The 15,305-nt window shown below is 37.1% G+C and overlaps 1 protein-coding gene across 1 annotated transcript in view; it reads right to left on the bottom strand.

Moving 5' to 3' along the window:
• The window catches only part of LOC307169868 (CD48 antigen-like), a 39,734-nt gene that overhangs the window by 20,015 nt on the left and 4,414 nt on the right, over positions 1 to 15,305 (bottom strand). The gene's annotated exons all lie outside the window — the stretch shown is intronic.

Genomic DNA, 15,305 nt, shown 5'->3' with positions numbered 1-15,305 from the left:
ACAGCTTTTGTACCTTTTTTTTTCTGAGTTTGTAGCAGCCACTGTATTACTCTGAAATGGGGAAAAAAAATAAACCATAAAAATGTTTTTATAACTTACCAATCAAACGGCACCAGTACAGACAGAACAAAACGCATGTGAAAAACGTGTGAAACATTTTATTCAGTAGTTCAGTGTCTGATGAAACTATCCACTGAAAACACTCAGTTTATACGTGAACCCTCCCACAACACAGTTTCACACGCTGTTTCACACGCTGCATTTGCATATCATATAATCTTATAGTACTTCAAGCCTTTATTGAGACTTAAACTGTTCGTAATGGGTGAAATATTCTTTATTTTTATCATTTAACATACTTTTTGAAAAGTAGTTTTAACTGTATTAAATGGCTAAGAGCATAACTGTTTTTTAAATGGTTGCATATAATTATTCAGTTCTTAAATTTAGTGTATGAAAAAATAATAAAGTGCAAAGTTTAAAGCGTATCTCATAGTTTTACTGACGTTCATCTTCTGAGTCAAACTGAAACCTGCTGCGGGTTATTTCTTTTTTTCTTTTTTTTGTGGTTTGATAATTTGGGTGGATGGACATTTTATATGTGAGACTATGCATTCAGTGCGTGTGTGTTTGTGGTAGTTTGTAGATAAAGAGTTTCTTCCTGCCCTGCTATGAACAGCTTTAAACTTGAATCTACAGAAACATGATGAGAAACTGTTTCACACAGAGACAGGAAAACAATTGAAACACAATGATATTTAACACTGCCATTCACATTTAGTCTGTAAAAGTTATTTATTCTTTTGTTTTAAAAAATATATATTTTTATATCAATTGGGTAAAGAATAAAACATTTACATTCTAGAGATTGTACTGGGATGCTTAGATATCAGGATGTGAGTTGAATGTGCATTAAGTTGTTCAAGAGTCATGGTTGTCTGAGAGTGAAAGTATGAATCAATGATGATCTTCTGCTGTTTGTTTGCATATGTTACATTTACTGAAGCTGGATCATCAGACTAGATCTCTGACCATCACAAACACCAGAAACACAGACTCTGGACTCTATAAACTACAGATCATCAGAATTATAAAGAGCTTCAGTGTTTCTGTCATTAGTAAGTGTAATTTAGTCTTTCACTGCATTTTCTTTAAAGGTGAAATTTTTTGCCCCTTTTCACAAGATGTAATATAAATCTACTGTGTTCCCAGAATGTGTCTTTGAAATTTGAGCTCAAAATACCCCACAGGTCACGTATTATAGCTGATTACATTTGCCCTTTTTTGGGTGTGAGCAAAAACGCGCCATTTTCGCGTGTGTCCCTTTAAATGTAAATGAGCTGCTGCTCCTCGCCTCCGTTCAGAAGAATGCCGATCCTTTACACAAGCTTCGGATACTCCAGCAATGACAAAACACGCAAATAATCTCACTTTTCCAAAATCTCAGAGATAACCAGTTGCGAGTGCAGCCTTACAGAGAGACTCAGGAAGAGGTTTAACTTTTAGACACACCTGGACATTTCTGAATGGTTAGTGGATACATTTATGTAGTTGTTGTGGAGTTACATTGATTCATCTCATCGACTTGCATGTACCGTCATGTTTAACTTTTACACAAGTTGACGTCAATTTTCACGTTTTCTGGGTTGGTAGATGCACCGGTACCCTTTAGATGTACCCTTTAAGGAATGTTAAAATCCAACAATATAGTGTTGGACGCACATCGTGATGGGTCACCCATATCATCACTATAATAGTGTTTCCTGTTGAGTTCACAGTGATGATGATGCTGTTCTTCCACAACACACCAGATGAGCCATTAATCAGTTCAATATCATATCAATATTGTTGTATAATATCAAGAAAATGCAATTACCTGCCTCCTTGTTTATTGTAGATGCCTTTTTGTTACACATATTTAGCCAATGTATTGGATATAATGCATTGCATTCAATGTTGTTATTTATTTTGTTTGTAAAAGATGGCTTATATTGTTTTGGCATAGATGTACAGTAATTGGTTATGTATGTATATGTGACTGTGCCAACCCATGTTGAGAGGAGCAGAAAAGTGTGATTATGTGTGTGCGCTAGAGGACTCCTAGAACTGTAAATGAACTCAGCAATCTTAGTTGAGTTTACTGTAGTTGAAGGACATGAAGAGGTGGACCGCTTGCACCTGCCTGGAGAAGGATCTGGGAAGCTTTGGAGGAGTTTGGAGGAGTGTCAACCTAACGCCTGTTGTAAACAACAGGAGTATAAAAGACTGATGAACTGACTGCTTCTGGGGATACTGATACGCCAGTGCACCCAACGCCTAGAAGCCCAGAGCTGAGGACAAGAAACCCCAAGCAGAAGAGAAGAAGCCCAGAGCTTACTACACCTTTGATTCAAGACGTGATTATTGTATTTTATACTTAAACGATGAAGTTCTATTTGCCTTTATATTTTTGTTTATAATAAAAAGAAAAGTAACCAATTAAAAGAAATTTAATTAATTACAAAATCTGCCTACTGAGATTTATGATGCTGGAAGACTTTTAATGAGAACATACCACAGAGGAGTCTTCTGACCAAATTGTAAGTACCTTTTGAATGCTTACGGTTTAGGTCAGATTAGACTTTCTTTAACTTACCTGAGAATAATAAATAAATAGGTAAAAGGTGTTAAGAGTAAAGTATACACCGTAAAACAATATCATACAACTAATGATTAATCCAGAAAAATATCAAGTATCAAACATATCAATGGACCTCAACTTTTGACCTTAACTCAAACCAACTAGCCATTCAACTGTGTGTTGAGCGTATAGGACTTTATACTGTAGTTCAATCCCTTAGAATAATCAGCACTTTCTTAACATCTTGAGTGGGGGGTAGGGGTAATCACTTCATTTGGGTCATCAGGTTGGCACCCTCATTCCTTGATGTTTTCGTTGATTTGCCCACGGCACCTCCAAAGGGCTCAAAAACAACAACTGGTGTCCCGGGTGCGCTCCCCTCTACTTTTACCTCTCTTGGTCATTTTGTGGCCCATTTGAGATTCTTCCGATTATCCACAGCCAGTTTCTGCTTTGCTCATCAGTCTCTGAGAGTGACCCAACTTGTCGGAAGGCCTGTCCTCTGACCCCCAACCCCTTCAGTACCCTGGTTGTTGCTGTGGCAACAAGTACAGTTAAATACAGTTTATCTGGACTTCTTACACTAAATAATCACAACACACAGTGATTAAACCAGAGATTAAAGCAATGTTGGGCAGGTCAAACAACAAAACACATCGGAATATCAGATATTTCATGCCACATCTAACAAATTTGTGAATATTTTGAATAAAAAAGGGAAAATGACATTAAAAGCAGATCATCATTAATTCAGCTCTTTTGTTGCTGCGGTGTGTCACGTGACAAGCAATGACCATGGAAACCATAAAGTGATACACTCTAAATAACGGTCGCCTTGAAAAACTCACACTGGGGGGTCAGCCAGAATATTTTAAACTTACGTGTGAAAGGGTTAAAAATAATGACATACATATCTTTATATTAAATGATCTTGTTTTTTTCAGTTGACACCACCTACTTTGTCATGTCCCTCATGGCCTTCTGAAAGTGTACTTGGGATATGAATAATAAAATTAGTAATAATAAAAAAGTCCATACATTTTGCCTTTCCCATGAATATCTGTCTGTGCTTTTTTGCGGGTAATGTTTTTTTTTTTCTCTAATTAAATTCATGATTATTAATTAAAATCACATTATTTAGTTCTGTACCTCAGTAACCCCTCAACCCCGTTAAACAAATCATTCTCCCCCCATAAAAATAATGAACGTATATCCTTGTGTGACTTCAATAACAGGAATTAACATCATAGAAGTCTTCTGAACAACATTGTGTGTAGACACAGGCAAGTTACCACCTTCTTTTGTAACTATAACTTATTTAGAATTGGGATATTGTGTTTGTCAAGCTCAACGACTTAACCCTGTTACATCAAATAAACATATAAATCTATTACTTGTGAATTATCTTTATTTTAACAATATACATGATTTCTTAATATCATGCATGCCATGTGCTCTCCTGTTATTCACTACATGTAGAGCAGTGGCCATTCTGAGCAAAAAATAACAACCCCGTCATACTCAACCCCATTACTTCTTTGCCACGAAGCGAGCGTACATGGGAAAAACACACACACACACATACACATCAAAAAAGCACACAAGTTATGTTTTATTTTGAGGTCCTATTCAGTCATTTTATAATGTTCTAATGTATACTGTGTTATTGCTGTTTTTCCTGCAATCGGCTCAATAAAACTCCGTTGCAATTGCAATTTATATCTGTTGTCTTTCTTTGTTACATAATGAAATACAGTGCTTATTGAAAATCTTACTGTGAATTTGAGTTAAAAAAACAACTATTTATATGTTAAGCTGTATTTGTCTCTTCAACCCCGTTAACATCTTCCACCCTGTTACCCTAGTCTCAAACCTGTCACACCAACATTTCCCTTTCAAGAGGTCTCTCGTATTGCATAAGTAGCTTACGCTATGGGAAAACTTCTCTTCTCTCAGGGAACCGAGGTTACGTTAGTAACCGAGAGTTTTTGTTTGTTTATGTTTTTAAGTTTATGAAAAAGTAATTTATTGTTTGTTGAACTCAGTCTAAATTGTTCAAAGCAATCATAAGAATACTATTTTACTTCAATTTCTGAAGTTATTAGTACCTTTTGAAAAGATACCACCTCAGTGACCCCATTTCCAGAAAAGATGGGACATTTTGTAAAATGCAGTAAAAACAAAATATGTGATTTTATTAATTCTCTTGAACCTTTATTTAACTGCCAAAAAGAAAAGATTTCCAATGTTTCCACTGACCAACTTAATTGTATTTGGTAAATATAAACACATTTTGATTTTGATGGCTGTAACACATTCCAAAAAAAGTTGGGACAGAGGCAAAATGAAAGTGAAAAGATTACTGTCATGGCTAAATTGCAAAGATGTTTAGAAAAAAACAACATTGAGTTCTCAGTCCCAAAGACAAAAGTGACGATCCAGACTTTCATCAGAGACAGAGGCAAAAGCAAACATCTGTAATGGTACTGTGGTGCATCAGTGCATATTCGTGACGGTATCATTGACGTGGAGGAGAGGTGTTGGTATTGCACATACAGCCATCAAGATGACATTGTTCCTGGGAAGTCTATGGTTAGACAATCATTCTGCACGTGTTACAACAGAGTGGTTTCTTACACACTCTACACCTGCAGTCCAGATCTGTCTATTGCTGATAATATATGGCCCATCATGAAAAGGAGAATCAGACAATGACGACCACAGACTGTTGAGTGGCTGTCTTATATCAGGCGAGATTGCTAGAAAGCCAAACTCTAGTGATTTTAAAATGATGTATATTTTGTCTAAATTTTTAGAGAATGGAAAAACCCAAAGTCCATAAAATCGTCTGCCACCTCACAGTGCAGTTTTACTGAAGTTCATCTTCTGAGTCAGACTGAAACTCCTGCGGTCGGTTTTCTACAGAAGTGTGGTTTTGTCTGTTGGTGGACAAACATCTTGCAGGTGAGAGTGTGTTTTCAGTGCATGAGTGTTTAGCTTGTAGGTGAAGAGCTTCTTCCTGTCCTGATACTATCAGATTTGTTAAAACTCTTTAGGCCTAATCTACTGGAGAAAAAACAAACAAGATGAGCAACTGTTTGACACAGAGGGAGAGAAACAGTAACACAATTATCATATTTAACTGCTCAACAGTTTAGAATGTGTTTCTTTTTCTTTTCTTTGTTTCAAATGGGTTGGTTGGAAGGAGAAAGTTGATATGATTCCAGTCATTTTTCTTACCCACACTCTTTATGTAGAAAAAAACTATTTAACAGTTTTAAGTGCTTCAATGTTTCTGTCATTAGTGAGTATAATTTAGTAATTCACAGCATTTTCCTTTGAGGATGTTAAAGGGGGGGTGAATTGCTGTTTCATGCATACTGAGTTTTTTACACTGTTAAAGAGTTGGATTCCCATGCTAAACATGGACAAAGTTTCAAAAGTTAAGTTGTACGTTTGAAGGAGTATTTTTGTTCCAAAAATACTCCTTCCGGTTTGTCACAAGTTTCGGAAAGTTTTTTTCGAGTATGGCTCTGTCTTACGTAAGATAGAGCGGAATTTCCTTATATGGGTCCTAAGGGCACTTCTCCGCGGCCGCGCGCGCATTCGCAGACCAGAGAGAGAAGAGAGCAAAAGCAGTACGTTACCTCAAAGCACTCTGCTCGGCTTTAGGGAAGTCAATGTCACCAAAGAAGTGGGTTTTTGGTTGGCAGGGCAAGACAACCCTGCACAGATTCCCAAAGAACCCAGCGTTAAGGGAATAGTGGATGGAGTTTGTTTTTTCGAAGCATCAACGGAGGTTGTGCACGACTCTTTGTTCCCTGCATTTCGACGATGATTGTTTTATAAACAAAGCCCAGATCGACTTATTTGCAGATCGTCTAATGCTTAAGGATCGAGCAGTCACGGTGAGTAAACTACTTCAAATGTCTCTCTGTGTTGTTGTTAGATCAGTTAGCACAGCTATAGCACACCGCCCACACGGCCCGCCCCCAGCCGCTCGTTTTTTTCCGGAAAGACTCGGTACAGCCAATCTTTAACTTATAAATATAATAAAACTAAAGACGTTTTGGAGATATGAAGGATGCAATACTACTCTATAGGTACTCAAGATTAACAGGAGATTGAGTGAAAATGAGCATTTCACCCCCCCTTTAACATACAGTTGAATATTTAGTTACATCGATCTAATAAATGAAAACGTGAGCTCTGACTCAGTATTAAAGCATAACTGAATCATCTCTATCACCTTCACATGCACATCAAGTGACACCATTTTCACATTATGTCACATGACTCTTAGTCCTAAAATAACCTGTTGCATTGTGCTGTAATACTGTTTAAGCTGCTGTAATTCACAACCCACCAGATGGCGCCATTTAATATCGAGAATGAAAGTGATGACAGTAAATATGAGTCAAAGACAGTCAATCTGTTATAACAATAACTGTATCTATTTATCATTACAGCTTCAGGTCTGTCTTCAGTTCATATAGCAGGAATATATATGTTGTTGTTCTTCTGACTGCTGGTGTGTTTTACTATATAGGCTAAGTAATAAAAGTAGTAGGCTAGGCTAATAACTCTGTGAAAATGTGTTTTTATTCTAATAGACCAAAGTAATCTGTGATAAACAAGCATCATGAGGCAGCGCAGTAATCAGTAAGATGTCTTTTTTATTTAGTTTATTAGTAATGGGAGAAACAAAGCTTTTCGAAACTTTGAATCAATTGAAACATTGCTTCAAAAAAAAAAAAAGAAAAAAAAAAGCACTGTTTCGAATCGCTCGAATCTCCACACGCTGGCGACCCCTGCTGGTCAGAACTGTGGAAATGCAACACAAACTCAGTCCAAACATGAATAAAACACCTTTTACAAGCCCATTGTAAAGGTTTTATTGAAGGTGTAATCTATTAAAGGCAATTAACAAATCATACAATAGCATTAAATAAAAAGTGTTTTTGTAATTTTATTAAATTGTTGGATTGTTGGTTAATCAGAACAATTAGAGACTTTTAACTGAAGCTCTTCCTTTTTATTGCACAAATGTGTCATTAAATGTCTAGAAATGTGTAAAATTGTAATAGAAAATTTTTATAGAATTTTATCAAATAAAATGTATAAGAAATTTATGAAATGTATAAAAAATCCAAGATCAGGTAAAAATCATGTAGACAACCACTGGTTCATGGGTTCACAGAGATCATCGCCCCCTAGGCAGCAAACCATCGACATTTCCGAGCAGTAATGACGTAACGGAACCTCTTTTACTGAAATCATGTGACTTTGGCAGAAAAAAAATCGAATTTGGCTTTCTGATTGTTTCAAAACAAATGAAAAAATGTTTCGAAAGTGCCCATCATTATTTCATATTTGTTCTTCAGCTCATCCTCTGTGAGACCAGCAGCTGTATTTATAGCGCACTGTCTCGGGTAAAAGTAGCACGTATTAGAGATGTGATTTTCTGCTTTAGACACTAGAGAGAATGTTCTATTTATTTAAACAGGTGTAGACCAAGTGATCGAGAACAGTGAAGGGTGATATCAAACTTTTATAAAGTTTCCATGTGTTAATGTTAAGCTAAATATAAAACATTTAGTTAAACGTACAGTATAGCATTTTTCGCCACTAGGGGTCGCTAACCTATTTACAATAACAAAGGCGTAGTTTGATGACGCAATATTTGCTAAGAATTATGGATCTTGTCGTCAACGTCAAGCCGACCGATCTAATAATGTTTATGGATGACTGAATACATCGATGCTTTTATCATGACTGTGATATTAGGCGGCGAGCTACATAGGCCTACCGTGCACCCCCCCCACCTCCCAACAAAACCATACTTTTTTAAAAGGTCTGGATGTGTAGAATATGAATCTGAATGTTAACATTGAAAATTTTGGGTTGCACTACCTGTTTTAGCCCTGTGAATAGGGAAACCCTAAAAAAACGATTTTAAGCAATTTTAACACATCGAGATTGTCCTAGTCAATCAGAACAGCTTTTAGGTGACCCAATACACACTCAAACTTAACATATGATGACTTAGGTCAAATACCTACCATGCTGCTTATTGGTAGGTGTCTAAAATTAACATAGGTAAGGCTTTATGTCGATATAATGAGCCCATTTCATGTATAGGCCACGACCTAGATTCGCCTATCATGCACCCCAACCCCCTCCCCTGAAAAAAAATCATGCTTTTCTGAAAGGTCTGTATGTGTAGAATATGAATCTGAATGTTAACATTGACATTGTTGGGATACACTAACTGTTTTAGCCCTGTGAATAGGGAAACCCTAATAAACGATTTTAACACGTCGAGATTGGCCTAGTCAATCAGAACAGCTTTTAGGTGACCCAATACTCTTACTACACTAAATTGATAATTACTTTAAATAGTTGTTTTTAATTATTTTTAATTTAATATGGTTAAGGCCTTGTATGGATATAATCAATCAAGGACCATTTCCATAGCATCAGTTAATATGCTAACGTGCTAACATTCCAACCCTCATTACCCTTTCCATCGAAGTAATTTCATTGACAAATCAGAAACCTGTCTGGGTTGTTCATCCAATGACAAAATAAGATATTTTTTTAATTTTCATTAACAGTTTCCTCTGTGTCAGGCAGACTGTCCTGAAAGACTGTTCTTACTCACACAGACAGATACCCCAAGTCTGCATCCTCTGCCTATACAGCAAGAAATTTGTTTCACTGAATTGCTCGATGTTTGAATATTTTAGTTTACAATTTAATATAATTGACCCCTCTTACTACACTACATTGATGCTTACTTTAAATATTTGTTTTTAATTATTTTAGATTACATTTGATAGATTGATAGATATATACTTTATTCATCCCAAAGGGAAATTTTAGACGTCCAGTAGCTTATACACACACACACACACACACACACACACACACACACACACACACACACCTCACACACATAGATAATCTAGTCGGTTATGTAGTTGGTTTCTTCAACATAGTTGAACTGCTCAGTTATGCCTGAGTAAAGACATGAGTCAGTGGGCCAAGTGACTGCAGGTCCTTCAAGGCATAGGGTATGTCATGGGACAAAACCAAAGTCCAGATGCATTGTGCATGTCCCTGGTCTTGTATATAGACCACTCTTGCAATTATGGGCAAACGTAGATTCTGATGCAAGATTAGCCAGAATGAAAGAAATACGTGACAAGAGATTAGCTGAACCACTGGAATCTGCTCACAGAATGACTGTAACCTGTGAACTTATACCAGACACTATTACAGAAGGTGATGGATATCACAGAGAATGCTACCAAAGATTCACCATGAATCTCAAAAGACTCGACCAGAAGCCTGAACTATTAGCAGCAAGTTCAAGGCAAAGTCAGAGGGCCTCAACTGGTGACAAGGTGCTCTTCACACCTGACTGTATATTCTGCAACTCAATTACACGGAAGAAGGTACAAAAGAAAGGGATATGGACGAATGAGGGGTTAAGAGAGTTTGAGTGTGATGGGTGGAGAACAGTCCTCAAAGTTGCAGAACAAAAATTTGATGAAAATTTGCTTCGCAGAATTAGAGGAAAGGATCTATTTGCTACAGAAGCTAAATACCACAAATCCTGTAGAGTCCAATATACACAAAATTTAGAAAAATGGAGAAGTGCAAGCAAACAAATCCAACTAGTAGAAGCTCACGGTGAGGCATTTGGTGCTGAGGCAAGTTTGTGCATCCTAGATGAGCTATGTAGATTTTGGTCAGATCAGTCAATTTCATCATTTTGTTGCTGCCGATGATTTCCTTGTCAATAACTCGAGATACAGCACCAAATGTCTCACCGTGAGCTTCTACTATTTGGATTTGTTTGGCCTTGTTTTCTGTGCTTGCACTTCTCAATTTTTCTAAATTTTGTGTATATTGGACTCTACAGGATTTGTGGTACAGTGGGGCAAAAAAGTATTTAGTCAGCCACCAATTGTCCAAGTTCTCCCACTTAAAAAGATGAGAGAGGCCTGTAATTTTCATCATAGGTACACTTCAACTATGAGAGACAAAATGAGAAAAAAAATCCAGAAAATCACATAGTAGGATTTTTAATGAATTAATTGGTAAATTCCTCTGTAAAATAAGTATTTGGTCACCTACAAACAAGCAAGATTTCTGGTTCTCACAGACCTGTAACTTCTTCTTTAAGAGGCTCCTCTGTCCTCCACTCGTTACCTGTATTAATGGCACCTGTTTGAACTTGTTATCAGTATAAAAGACACCTGTCCACAACCTCAAACAGTCACACTCCAAACTCCACTATGGCCAAGACCAAAGAGCTGTCAAAGGACACCAGAAACAAAATTGTAGACCTGCACCAGGCTGGGAAGACGGAATCTGCAATAGGTAAGCAGCTTGGTGTGAAGAAATCAACTGTGGGAGCAAATATTAGAAAATGGAAGACATACAAGACCACTGATAATCTCCCTCGATCTGGGGCTCCACGCAAGATCTCACCCCGTGGGGTCAAAATTATCACAAGAACGGTGAGCAAAAATTCCAGAACCACACGGGGGGACCTAGTGAATGACCTGCAGAGAGCTGGGACCAAAGTAACAAAGGCTACCATCAGTAACACACTACGCCGCCAGGGACTCAAATCCTGCAGTGCCAGACGTGTCCCCCTGCTTAAGCCAGTACATGTCCAGGCCAGTCTGAAGTTTGCTAGAGAGCATTTGGATGATCCAGAAGAGGATTGAGAGAATGTCATATGGTCAGATGAAACCAAAATAGAACTTTTTGGTAAAAACTCAAGTCGTGTTTGGAGGAGAAAGAACACCATACCTACTGTGAAGCATGGGGGTGGAAACATCATGCTTTGGGGCTGTTTTTCTGCAAAGGTACCAGGACGACTGATCCATGTAAAGGAAAGAATGAATGGGGCCATGTATCGTGAGATTTTGAGTGAAAACATCCTTCCATCATCAAGGGCATTGAAGATGAAACGTGGCTGGGTCTTTCAGCAAGACAATGATCCCAAACACACCGCCCGGGCAACAAAGGAGTGGTTTTGTAAGAAGCATTTAAAGGTCCTGGAGTGGCCTAGCCAGTCTCCAGATCTCAACCCCATAAAAAAATCTTTGGAGGGAGTTGAAAGTCCGTGTTGCCCAGAGACTGCCCCAAAACATCACTGCTGAGGAGATCTGTATGGAGAAATGGGCCAAAATACCAGCAACAGTGTGTGAAAACCTTGTGAAGACTTACAGAAAACGTTTGACCTCTGTCATTGCCAACAAAGGGTATATAACAAAGTATTGAGATTAACTTTTGTTATTGACCAAATACTTATTTTCCACCATAATTTGCAAATAAATTCTTTAAAAATCCTACAATGTGATTTTCTGGACTTTTTTTCTCTCATTTTGTCTCTCATAGTTGAAGTGTATCTATGATGAAAATTACATGCCTCTCTCATCTTTTTAAGTGGGAGAACTTGCACAATTGGTGGCTGACTAATTACTTTTTTGCCCCACTGTATTTATTTTCTGTATCAAATATTTGGTAGCATTCTCTGTGATATCCATCACCTTCTGTAATGGTGTCTGGTATAAGTTCACAGGTTACATTCATTCTGTGAGCAGATTCCAGTGGTTCAGTTAATCTCTTGTCACGTATTTCTTTCATTCTGGCTAATCTTGCATTATATCCATAATATATTTTATAAAGGATATTATTTTATATCCATACAAGGCCTTAACTATATTAAATTAAAAATAATTAAAAACAACTATTTAAAGTAACTATCAATGTAGTAAGAGGGGTCAATTATATTAAATAAAGATGGGGAGGGTGAGGAGTTTGAATGTTGGGATGTTGGAATGTTAGCACGTTAGCATATTAACTGATGCTATGGAAATGGTCCTTGATCGATTATATCCATACAAGGCCTTAACTATATTAAATTAAAAATAATTAAAAACAACTATTTAAAGTAATTATCAATTTAGTGTAGTAAGAGTATTGGGTCACCTAAAAGCTGCTCTGATTGACTAGGCCAATCTCGACGTGTTAAAATCGTTTATTAGGGTTTCCCTATTCACAGGGCTAAAACAGTTAGTGTATCCCAACAATGTCAATGTTAACATTCAGATTCATATTCTACACATACAGACCTTTCAGAAAAGCATGATTTTTTTTAAGGGGAGGGGGTTGGGGTGCATGATAGGCGAATCTAGGTCGTGGCCTTGAAATGGGCTCATTATATCGACATAAAGCCTTACCTATGTTAATTTTAGACACCTACCAATAAGCAGCATGGTAGGTATTTGACCTAAGTCATCATATGTTAAGTTTGAGTGTGTATTGGGTCACCTAAAAGCTGTTCTGATTGACTAGGACAATCTCGATGTGTTAAAATCGCTTAAAATCGTTTTTTAGGGTTTCCCTATTCACAGGGCTAAAACAGGTAGTGCAACCCAAAATTTTCAATGTTAACATTCAGATTCATATTCTACACATCCAGACCTTTCAAAAAAGTATGGTTTTGTTGGGAGGTGGGGGGGGTGCACGGTAGGCCTATGTAGCTCGCCGCCTATATGAAGCAGTTCGGGATTGCTAAGAGACAGCTATCAGCTCCACACGCGACGCGAGCTCCCGCGGATATAAAAGGAATATGGACATTTCATTCTACCGAACTACACGTGCAGAATTACTACTCACAGGTCAGTTTATTAGACAAATTAAACTTGTGAGGTAACGCAGCGCTGTTTCACTTGGTCTAACATTACACTTATCACATTAAACTGCATCTGAATGTGTTGAAATGTATGTGTTAGTTTGTCTGTATGAGACTAGCAGTAAGCTAGATCATCATTAGAATAACATACAGATCATATTCTGACATTTTATCATTGTTGAACTATATAACATTGATTAGTTTTATGTAAATGGGCTCACCTGTTTAATAAAGTACATGTAGGAGAGGTCGAAGTCTCGGACGTGGAGCTCTCGTTTATATAACGTTACTGTCTATGGGAGCTCTCGGCATCTCGAAAACACTGCGCTGATATTGACTCTCGTTTTAGTTCTCATTTTTTTATCCAAAGTCTGCTTGCCATGGTCCATAATGTTTGAACGAAACAACAACAGCGTGCAAATAAACATTGCGAACTACACAGTTGTCCGCGTCATTCGCTTTGGTTACTATCAGCTCTGGTTCATAGCTCTGGTTGCTATGGCAGTACGAGCGGAAACCAGGGACAATGCGGATATGACGCCATTGACGGCGACAAAACGGAAATAAAGAAACGGGACGTTTCTCGAATTAAATTACAAATTTCTCCTGGTTTGAAAGTTGTTGGAAACAGTCGGGATAATGTAAGTACACAAGTAAAAAATATATATATAACATAGATATAGTGATTTTTGTTATTTTTAAAGCAAAAAAGTTACATATTGTGCCTTTAAGCTTCTGGATGCTGTGTTATTTGTGCACCATTAAATTAAACTAATACACAGCAACAAAATTGCAGACTTAACAATAGTTCTTATGATATTGCATGTGTAAAAGAAAAGAAAAAAAAAAACGAAAAAAAAAAACATTAGATGAGTCGGAAGAAAAACATCCTGGCAGAGATGCTGTATTTGATCACTGTTTTGATCAATTTTCATACACGGGCTCCTCTGATTTCTGCAAGAAAAAATATACAGTCAATCAATATACAGTCATTTTAATTGATTGTAGCCTAGGTGGCCTAACCTGGGTATTGCCCATCAATTGCATAAGTTTGATCTCTTGTTGATCACGGTCACTGTCCCGTATCGGCAGAAGTCATCAGCCTATCCAAGTGAATGATGTCCGATCGCTTTGTCACTGATAATCACACACTTGTAACTAGTAGGCTTATTCAGAGCTTTGCATCTATGAGAATCTTATTTACTAATAAATCTGCAACACTTATGTGTGGTGAAAGGATACTTTGTGGTTTTGTGCTGAAACCAGACTTAATTTGACCCAATTGCACTGTATGCCATTCACCATGTAGAAAATAATACTTGTGTGAATAAGTGACTGATTTCAGCCCAGTTACTAATGTTGGGGGCGGGACTTCAGATTCTAGCATTTGATAGGACAGTAAATCTGATGTGAAGCTGAAGTGCAGAGTGATGTCTTCAAAAATCATTGATAAATATTGGCAGAAGTGAGAGATGGTTAGTTTTGAACTTATATTGTCTAAATGTGAATCTTGTCATTGTTTTGGAGCACACTAGCTTTAAAGAGTTAGTTCACCCCACAAATGAAAATTCTATCATTTAATTGAACACCTTCAAATTGTTCTAAACCTGTATGAGCTACTGTCTTCTGTTGAATACAAAAGAAGATATTTTTTGTTGTTGTTGTTGGATGAACTAATCATTGAATATAATCATATTTTATTGTTATTGAGGAAAAATACAATACATCTGTTTACTGACCGTCTGATGCATATTGTGTTACAAAAATTCAAACAGACAACAACTTCTTGCAACAAAGTCATGAATGGTCTTACCTTTTTTCGTCTTTTTGGTTTATAAAATGCAGAATAATTCATGTCTTTCTCCTGGGTCTGAACTGCATAAACAATAACATAATGCATACAAGTTAAAAACAACATTCAATCTATTGAAATTGGCCTTATAAAAGATAAATATTTCAACATAT

The sequence above is a fragment of the Squalius cephalus genome, assembly GCF_949319135.1.
Source record: "Squalius cephalus genome assembly, chromosome: 13".
In the NCBI taxonomy this organism is placed as follows: Eukaryota; Metazoa; Chordata; class Actinopteri; order Cypriniformes; family Leuciscidae; genus Squalius; species Squalius cephalus.
This window is presented reverse-complemented; position numbering and strand designations above follow the sequence as displayed.